Source organism: Sturnira hondurensis, unplaced genomic scaffold (assembly GCF_014824575.4).
Source record: "Sturnira hondurensis isolate 20B ecotype Veracruz unplaced genomic scaffold, ASM1482457v3 Scaffold0016273, whole genome shotgun sequence".
Lineage (NCBI taxonomy): Eukaryota > Metazoa > Chordata > Mammalia > Chiroptera > Phyllostomidae > Sturnira > Sturnira hondurensis.
The window spans coordinates 1,113,534-1,124,421 of NW_028088904.1; positions in this window are offsets into that span (position 1 = coordinate 1,113,534).

The following is a 10,888-nucleotide window of genomic DNA, read 5'->3' on the forward strand; positions in this document are numbered from 1 at the left end:
TTTCAAGATATTTAAAATCTGCTGTTATGTGTTTTAAACTGAGAATTTATAAAAGTAATCAGTTAGAATTTATAAAAGTAATCAGTAAAAGTTACTGACCCAAGAACTTGCCAAATTTCCACGCTCAGTTTTTGCTTGGCACGAATTCAGAGGGTTGCTTTAGAACCATGTTAATCCACATGTACAGAACTAAATTGGACTTAATTTGTGTGAAGTTTGTACTTTCTTTGTTAAAGAAAACAAATGGGTACAATAATTAGGTTTGAAACAGCAGAAAATTATTACTAAAAGTAAAAAAGATCCTATTTGAAGCATTGATACACTTATTTTTAGATTTTGGATCTGAAGCCTATGATTTAGTTCTAATTCCTGTTAACACAAACAATAACAGTATATTCTAACTTGATGAGCAGGCCAAAGTTGTAGTATCCGAAGTTGACACCAAAGAATTTTCTTCGATGGAAGTTACCCTGTAGGAAAAAGCTGCAAACAGCCTGCTTGCAGATTTCACAATAGTAATGACTTCTCACTGTCAGCGCTGGTGTTGGTAAATGTTACCTCAAAACATAACGTATAATCCTGTAAACATATCCAGAGCCCAACTGGAAGGTAATGATCACAACAACATCATACACTATAGCTAGCCCAGCCAGTTTGAAAAAAATACTCTACTGAACTCAAAATTAGACTTCTTTTGCTTCTGAAAGTATTCATAAAAATGTTACACTGAGATTGTTCAAAGCCTAAAATTAACTTTGTAAGGTGTCTGTGTGTGTCACACATCTTGTAGGATTTCTCAAGTACATGTTCTTTAACTATTTAGTAGAGCATGGAAAAAAAGGGTGTACCTTAGGGTTCTAAAATCTAGGTTAAAAATTGTTGAAGCATATTAAAAGTACACATGTTAAAAGTATTATAGCCCTGATCAGCTAGCTCCGTTGGTTAGAGCATAGTCACACACCCCAAGGTTGCAAGTTCCATTCCCCAGTCAGGGCACAAGCAAGAATCAACCAGTGAATGAATGGATGGGTGGAGCAGCTGGTCGATGTCTCTTTCCCTCTCTCTCCTGTTTCCCCTTTCTCTCAAATCAATGAATAACATTTAAAAATATTATAAGCACAGCATCATGAAATTTAAGAAGTTCAATATTCTCATGCAATAAACACTCAATTTAAGAAGAAAAACAGAACATTGCTAGTACCCTAGAAGACCACTAATGCCCCTTTCAGTCATTATCAATCTCCCCTCCAGATCACGATTATACTGACATTTTGCAGCATAGATAACTTTTGCCTGTTTTTGAACTTTTTATACAGAGGTTGGCAAAAGTCGGTTTACAGTTGTAAGTTTGTAAAACAGTTCATTCTTGTATTACTTATTAGTTATTGTATTATTTTTCATATGAACAACTAACTGTAAATCTACTTTTGTCAACCCCCGTACATAGAATTATGTATCATACACCTACTTTATTTCACTCAAAATTATGTTTGTGAGATTCATTCACATAATTGCATTTGGTCGTAAGTCATTTATTTTCATTGGTGTATTGAATTCTATTGTGTAAATATTCTACAGTGTCTCTGCAATTTTTGATGAGCATTAAGATAGATTCCAGTTTAGGGCAATTATAACCAAAGCTTCAGTGAACATTAGAAAACGTGATGTCCTTTGGTGAACTTTTTTGGGGGCGTGGGGTGGGGTAGTATTTACCTAGGAGTGAATTTGCCTGATTATATGTTATTCAAATGCTCAGGTTTGGTAAATTCTTTCACTTTTCCCAAGTGGTTATACCAATTTACATGAACCTTTAGAGTAGTGTATGAGAGTTCAGGATTTTCATATCCTTGCTAACACTTGGTATCTTTGGTTGTTCTTATTTTAGCCATCCTGGTGGATACACAGACTTTTAAAAAATTAAAAACATTTAAAACCAGGCAATGTACACATATGGTTTTAAAAAACCATATTGAATAGCACATAAGGGCTTATAATAAATAATAAATAATAATAATAACAATAATAATTCACTACCTCACCCGAACCACCTCTTTTCTAGAGGCAACACTTTTTAAAAAAAAAGTCTGATTTTTTTAACACGCTATTTTTTAAGGGCAGTTTTAGGTTTAGAAACAAATTGTACAGAAAATATAGAGCCTTCACTCACACCCTATTCCCTAGAGTTATTAATATCTTACATTATGTGGATACATTTATTATAACTGATGGATGAGATATTATTGACACATTAGGGTTCACTTTATGTTGTATAGTTTCATTTTTTGGTAATTGCATTATGTCATGTGTCTACTATTACAGTATCACACAGAATAGTTTCACTACCCTAACAGTGCCCTGTATCCACCTGTTCATTGCTTACTCTCTTCCCCCGCACCCATGGCAACCAGTGTTTTTTTTTTTTTACTGTCTCTGTAGTTCTGCCTTGTTCAGAATGTCATATAGTTGGAATCATAAAGTATATAGCTTTTTCAGACTGTTTTTTTTTACTCAATGTCTTTTACCTTCCCTCCCTTCCTTTCTTTTGTTAATAGAGTTTATTTTTTAAGACAGTTTTAGGGTTTACAGGAAGCTTAACCAGAAAGTATGGAGAGTTTTTTATTTTCCTCTCTTCTTATTTTGCTGAAGTACATCCTCAGATAACTTCCTAATAGAGTGCATAGAATCAAATGTTCTGAGGCTTTTCATATCTAAAAATTTATTTTTTTATTCTCACATTTAATTGACAGTTTTGATAGGTTTAGAATTCTAAGTTGTGGTGACTCATTGCCCCTTCCCTAGATGGTCCTAGACTATGACACTGTTCGAATGATCATATCTACCTTTTATAGTGTTTCTGACTCATTCTGTCATTTTTATCTTATTCTATTCTTTGAAATGATTCACAAAGTCCAACCCACATTCAAGGCAAGGGAAATGAGATTCAACCTTTTGAAGGGCCCCCCAAAAGAATTTATGAGCATTTTAACTACCACAGTCTACCCTCTGGGCTTAATTATTTACATTCATCTCATATTCAAAATATCTTTCACCTGTCCTAAGATTCTCCCTCTCAAAGTCCTAGTCCTTTATACTTTATAATCATCCCAAAGACCAGGATGTTGTCATCTAAAATAGGTCCAGGTGTGGATGGGACTTCTTGGGTGCTTTTCTTAACACAGGTCCTTGAGTACCTGTTTTCTCAATTTGAAGATCAATAAACTAAAGATACAGCCAACAGACCATGGTGAGACAGGCACACAATAACCAGAATAGACACTGATGTTCAAAAGGAGGAGAAAAGGGAGACTCAAAACAGTAGTGATTCGAACATTCAGCTGGGCACAATTGACAATTACTTCATTAGGACTCAAAACCTGGGATAATTTTCTATGGCTCCAGCTTCACCCTCTGAGGTTTTTTTTTCAAATTGAACTTATTGATGTGACATTGGTTCATAAAACCACACAGGTTTCAAGTGTGCAACTCAGTACAGCATCATCTGCACACTGCATTGTGCACCTCTCACCCCAAGCAAAGTCTTTTTCTGTCTCTGTTTCCTTCTTTTGCCCACCTCCACCTAGCCCCACCCCCTTTTCAATCTGGCGCACTATTGTCTGTGTCTATGTGCCATGTATACAAGTTTTTTTGGCTAATCCCTTCACCTTCTTTCATCCAGTCCCCCCCCCTCTTTGACATCCACCAGTCTGTCCCATGTATCCATGCCTATTTTTATTTTGTTAGTTTTTTAAATTTGATTCCACACATAAGTGAGATCATATGGTATTTGTCTTTCTCTGACTGGTTTATTTCACTTAGTTTATTCCACTTTATTTCTCTCCAGCTCCGTCCATGTCATCACAAAGGTAAGATTTCCTTCTTTTTTATGGCTGGGTAGTATTCCATTGTGTAAATGTACCACAGTTTTTTACCCACTCATCTACTGATGGACCCTTGGACTGTTACCAGATATTGGCTATTGTAAATAATGCTGTTATGAATGTAGGGTGCCTATATTCTTTTGAATTAGTGTTTCCAGGTACTTAGGATATATTCCAAGATGTGGGATGGCTGAGTCAAAAGGCAGTTCAATTTTTAATTTTTTTAGGAAAGTTCATACTGTTTTCCACAGTGGCTGCACCAATCTGAATTCCCAGCAGCAGTGCCTTGAGGGTTCCCTTTTCTTCACATTCTTGCCAAGACTTGCTGTTTGTTGACTTATTGATGACAGCCATTCTGGCAGGTATAAGGTGATATCTCATTGTGGTTTTAATTTGCATTTCTCTCAGGATTGGTGATGTCAAGCATTTTTCATATGTCTATTGGCTATCTGTATGTCCTCTTTGGAAAAGTGTTTATTCAGGTCTTTGGCCAGTTTTAGAAAATATGCTATATTTTTATTTTTAGAGAGAGGGGAAAGGAGAGAGAAAGAGGGAGAGAAACGTCAATGTGAGAGAGGAACATTGATCGGTTACCTATCATACACACCCTGACCAGGGACCAAATCTGCAACCCAGGCATGTGCCCTGACCAGGATTCAAACCAGTGACATTTTCCTTTTGGGGCAATACCTAACCAACTGAGTAATACTACTGAGGGCCTTTGCCCATTATTTAACTGTCTTGTTTGTCTTTCTGATGTTGAGTTGTATAAGTTCCTTATATATCTTACAAATTAAACCCATTTTAGATATATCATTGGCAAACATGTTTTCTCATAAGTGGGTTCTCTTCTCATTTTGTTGAAGATTTCTTTAGCTGTGCAGAGGCTTTTTAATTTGATTTAGTCCAATTTATTTATTTTTTTGGTTTCCCTTGACCTAGCAGATATATTGGCAAAAATATTGCTAAGCAGTATGTCTGATATTTTACTGCTTGTGTTTTCTTCTAGTATTTTTATGACTTCATGACTTTCATTTATGTCTTCTATCCTTTTGACTTTATTCTTGTTTATGATGAATTTTGGTGGTCTAATTTGTCTTTTGTTTTTTTTTTTTGGTAAATACTTGTCCAGTTTTCCCAACACCATAAAGGCCTCAGTTTATTTCTGGGCTTTCTATTTGATGCATATGCCTGTTGTTATGCCAGTACCAGGCTGTTATAATGATAATGGCCTTGTAGTATAGTTTGATATCAAGTAGTGTGATACCTCTAAGTTTGTTCTTATTTCTCAAGATTGCTAAGGCATTTGTAGTCCTTTTTTGTTCTATATACATTTTTGGATTATTTATTCTAGATCTGTGAAATATGCCACTGGTATTTTAATAGGAATTACATTGAATCTATAGATTGCTTTTTATAGTATGGATATTTTAATGATATTAATTATTCCAATCCATGAACATGGTCTATGCTTCCACTTATTTGTATTGTATTTTTTCTTTAATATATTATAATTTCTTGAGTGTAGGTCTTTAACCTCCTTGGTTAAATTTATTCTTAGGTGCCTTATACATTTATTTTTTTGGTTGCAATAGCAATAGGAATTGTTTACTTAATGTCTCTTTCTGATAGTTCATTACCAGTGTATAAAAATGCCACAATTTCTGAATATTAATTTTGCATCTGGCTACATTGCCAAATTCATTTATTAGACCTAATAGTGTTTTCATGTAGTCTTTAGGGTATTCTATGCACAATATTATGTCATCTGTACATAATGACAGCTTTACTTCTTTCCAATTTGGATGCTTTTTATTTCTTCTTGTTTGATCACTATGGCTAGGACTTCCAGTACTGTGTTGAATAAGAGTGGTGGAAGTGGATATCCCGGTCTTGTTACCGATCTTAAAAGAAATACTTTTAGTTTTTGCCCACTGAGTATGATGTTGGCTGTAGGCTTTTTATATATGGCCTTTATTATATCATAACCCCTCTATTCTCACTTTGAGGAGAGTTTTTATCATAAAGGCATGCTGGATTATATCAAGTGGTTTTTTTCTGCATCTATTGATATGATCATATGAGTTTTATCTATCCTTTTTTATTATAATTATTTTTTCCTCACCTAAAGCCATTTTTTCATTGCTTTTAGATAAAGAGAAGGGGGGAGAGAGAAACATCAATGTGAGAGAAAAGCATTGATTTGTTGCTTCATGTATGCATCCAGGTTTGGGATTGTATGCCCGCTGACTGGGGCTCAAACCCACAACCTAGGTATGTCCTGGCTGGGAATCGGTTATGGGACAACACTTTAGCCAACTGAGCCATGCCAGCCTGGACTACCTTTCCTTTTCTTTATGTGATGTATCATGTTTATTGATTTGCAAATATTGTATCAAAGTTGCATCCTTGGAATAAATCCCAGTTGATCATAGTGTATTATCTTTTTAATGTACTTTTGGGTCCTATTTTCCAATATTTTGCTGAGGATTTTAGCATCTATATTCATCAGACATATTGACCTATAATTGGCTTTCTTTGTAGTGTCTCTGTTTGATGGTGGAATTAGAATACTGCTAGCCTTGTAAAAAGAGCTTGGAAGTCTCCTCTCCCTTTAAATTTTTTGTAATAGTTTACAAAGGATACATGTTAGTTTTTATTGGAATGTTTGGTAAAATTCACCAGTGAAGCCATCTGGTCCGGGACTTTTGTTTGCTGAGAGGTTTTTTTGTTTGTTTTTATTACTGCTTCAATTTCATTAGTTGTAAGTGTTCCATTTAGGTTTCCTGATTCTTCCTGATTCAGCTTTAGAAGATTGTATGTTTCTAGAAATTTATCCATTTCACCAGTGTTGTCTGATTAGTTGGCATATTTTTGTGATATCAGTTGTTACTTTTCTTCTTTCATTTCTGATTTTATTTATTTGAGTCGTCTCTTTTTTTGTTGATGAGCCTGGTTAAATGTTAGTCAATCTTGTTTATCTTTTCAAAGAACCACCTTTTGGTTTCATTGCTCTTTTGTATTTTTTTCAGTCTCTAAGTCATTTATTTCCTTTCTGATCTTTATTATTTTGACTTCTTTCTATTTACTCTGGTCTGCTTTTTTTCCCTAGTTCTTATAGGTATAGTGTTGGATTATTTATTTTAAAATTTCCTTGCTTCTTGAGGTAAGCCTTTCATATTATGAACTTACCTCTTAGAACTGCCTTCACTGTGTCCCATACATTATGAGTTGCTGGATGTTTATATTCATCTTCTCCTGATAACTTTTAATTCCTTCCTTGGTATTATTATTAACCCATTCATTATTTAATAACATGCTACTTGGCTTCCATGTGTTTAAATCTTTTTCAGTTTTTGTTGTAGTTGATTTCTTGTCATATACCATTGTGGTAAGTATAGATGCTTGATAAGATTCCAATCTTTGAAGAATTGTTAAGACTTATTTTTTGTCCTAACATGTGTTCTATCTTGAGAATCGTACATGTGCATCCAGGAAGAATGTATATTCTGCTGGTTTGGGATGACATGATCTGTAAATATCAATTAAATCTATCAAATATAGTCTGTTGTTTGAGGTTGCTGTTGCCTTGTCATTTTTTTTTCAGGAAGATCTATCCATTAATGACCATGGGGTGTTAAAATCCCCAACTATGTTTGTATTGCTGTCCATCTCTACCTTAATGTCCACCAAGATTTTCTTTATATATTTAGGGGCTCCTATGTTGGGTATCCTCTTGTTGGATCAATCTTTTTAGTATTATGTAGTGTCCTTCTTTGTGTCTTGTTATGGCCTTTGCTTTGAAGTCTATTTTGTCTGATGTATGTATCACTATCCCAGTTTTGCTGTTGTTGTTTCCATTTGCATAGAATATTTTTCCCATCCTTTCCCTTTCAGTGTGTGTGTATCTTTTATTCTGAGGTGGGTTTCTTGCAGACAGCATTTATATGGATCATGTTTTCTAATTCATTCAGCTACCCTGTATCTTTTGATTAGAGTATTTAATCCATTTACATTTAAGGTTATTATTATAGGTACTTACTTATTGCCATTCTATTATTTATACCTGTGTTCCTCTCTCTCTTTCTCTTTCTCTCTCTCTCTCTCTCCCTCCTTCTCCTCTCCTCTCCCTTCTGTTTAAAGCAGGCCCTTTAACATTTCTTGCAATGCAGTTTTTTGGTAGTGAACTCTTTCAGTTTTTTCTTTATCTTTCTTTTTTTTTGGGGGGGCCTTCATTTTTAGATGATAGTCTTGCAGGATAAAGTAGTCTTGGTTGCATGTACTTATTTTCTATCTCTTTGAATACTTCATGCTGATCCCTTCTGGCCTGTAGTGTTTCTTTTGACAAATCAGCTGACAGCCCTATGGGAACTCTCTTGTAAGTAACCAGCTGTCTCTCTCTTGCTGTGTTTAAGATTCTTTCTTTGTTTCTAACCTTTGCCATTTTAATTATGAGTTATCTTGGTATGGGTCTTTTTGGGTTCATCTTTTTTTAAAGCAATTTTTAAAAGATGTCATTTATTTATCTTTAGAGGAGAAACGATGGAGAGAGGGAGAGAAATATCAATGTATAGTTGTCTCTGGTGTGTTCCCTGCCGGGAACTGGCCTGCAACCAGGCATGTGCCCCGACTGGGAATTGAATCCTGATCTTCTGGTTCACAGGCCTGCGCTCAATCCATTGAGCTACACCAGCCAGGGCTTTTTGGGTTCATCTTGATTAGGACTTTCTGTGCTTCCTCAATGAGTGACTTTTTTTCTTTATCAGGTTAGAGAAGTTTTCTCCATTATTTGTTCAAACAGGTTCTGTAGTTTTTTCCCTTTTTCAAAAAAAATGATTTTTTTTTTAGAAAAAAGAAAGGAGAAATGGAAAGAGGGAGAGAGACAGAGAGAAATTGATCTGTTCCATTTATTCATGCATTCACTTGTTGGTTCCCATATGTATTCTGACTGGGGACTGAACCCACAACCCTGGCACGTTGAGATAATGCCCCAACTAACTGAGTCACCTGGCCAGGGAATATTTTTCACGTACTCTCTTCTCCTTCTGATACATCTGTGATGTGAATGTTGTTACACTTGATGTTCAGAGGTCCCTTAGACTTTTCTCATTTTCTAAAATTATCTCTGTTTCTTTTTTTCATGTTCTCCTTGGGTGGATATGTTGTCTTGTCCTCTGATTTGCTGACTTGATCCTCTGCTACATCTAACCTACTGTTGATTTCTTCTAGTGTATTACTCATTTCAGATATCACATTCATTTTTGACTGTTTTTTATGGTTTTCATAACTTTTGAAATACTTACTCTTTATTTAAGTTCTCCCTGAGATCATCCATTCTTCCCCTATGGTACTTTAGCATCCTTATAACCATTGTTTTAAGCCTGCATTTATTATTTTGATTACTTCTATCTCATTTAGTTCTTCTTCTGGAAATTTCTCTTGTTCTTTCATTTGGGGCATATTCCTTTGTCTCCCCATTTTGTTTTTGGGTATTATGTAGGTGTGCTATGAATCTCAAAATTGCTATTGTAACCATGGAAATTGTAACCCATCCCACCATTTGTTTGACATTGTTTCTGTAAGTGCTGACTCTGATTAATATGTAGCTTATAGATGAACAGCATGTTTGTATAAGAATCCTAGGGACTAACTTCAAAAGATATAGACTCCAACCTTTTAAGCATGTGCTAACGGGAGATTTGCTAACCTTTATCTATGGATCCATAGATGAATAGACTGAAACTGAGGCGACATGGAGCCAGTATGACTAAACCAGGATGACGCACACAGGATCATCACTTTCATTATCAGAATGGACTGTGCTCATCTGCACACATAGAACTTTTCAACCCCCTCCTTTGATCTCTTTGTTCCGTTCCCCACTCCCTTCTTATGAAAAAATCTCTGACTGAGAGGTGGAGATGGGCTTTGTGACATGAGTCCCCCATCTTTTAGGAAATGGGATTTGTGACATTAGCTACTCCCCATCTTCCAGGAGATGGGCTTTGAGGTGTGAGTCCCCTGTCTTCCAGATGGACAGCATCTGCAAATAAACCACTTGCCTTTAAATCAGCACCTGCCTCTCGAGTATTGGGTTTCATAGTGGCAGGCAGTGGATCTGCATTTGGTTACATTATGATGGCTTTATGATGAAGGTGTCTTGTTGGGCATTGTGGCACCATCTTCCAGAACCCCCGGGTTCTGCACTCCAGGAATGTTTCTCGTGGTTTATGTGTACTCTTCTGTTATAGTTCAGTCTTGAATGCTGTTTGCCCTTTCAGGAGTGGAGTTAACCATTGACAATAAGGGCAAACATTGATCAGTGTGTGTGAGATACTGTGCAGAGTGCAGAGGCTGTCCCCCAAGGTGGAGTTGTTCCCAGTCAGGTCTGATGCCTGCCAGAATTCTCCTTTGGGTGTGCCACTTGTGTGGCTGGTTGGGTTAAGCTCTAATGTCTGAAGCCCACCATTAATTGTTGGGTTCTGGGTCCACCTGGGTGGGGTTCAAGTACAAGTCACTAACAGACCTTGTGTGTAACTGGCCTTGGGCTAACTGCCTGAAGATACTATGCTGTTTATTCTTTGTGGCTGTGTTTTTAGGACCTGCCCTGCATGGTAGAGGTCAATCTGTGTTTAAGGGTCTGCTTCTCCCAGCTTACAGCTTAGGGAAGTTCTGTAAAAGGACCAAGACTCCCTGAGTTCCACTTCCACCTGTCAGCTACTCTGCTTGCTCCTGTTGTTGCCCAGTCTTTTTCCAGAGTCCTCTGAAAAAAGACTTTAGAGTGGGAAGGGGCAAACCACAGCCCCTTCCAGAGGTTGCAAGCTCAGTAGGGCATAGCAGCCAGGGTTGGGAGGATAGGGCTGGTGGGTCCCCTACTTGGGCATCATGTAGTAAGGCAGTCAATGAGGGGAAAGTTGCCCCTACTCTAGAACCAAAGCACTCGGTCTTTGCCAGAGTCTCCAACTCTATTTCTCCTTGNAGTCTTTTTCCAGAGTCCTCCGAAAAAAGGC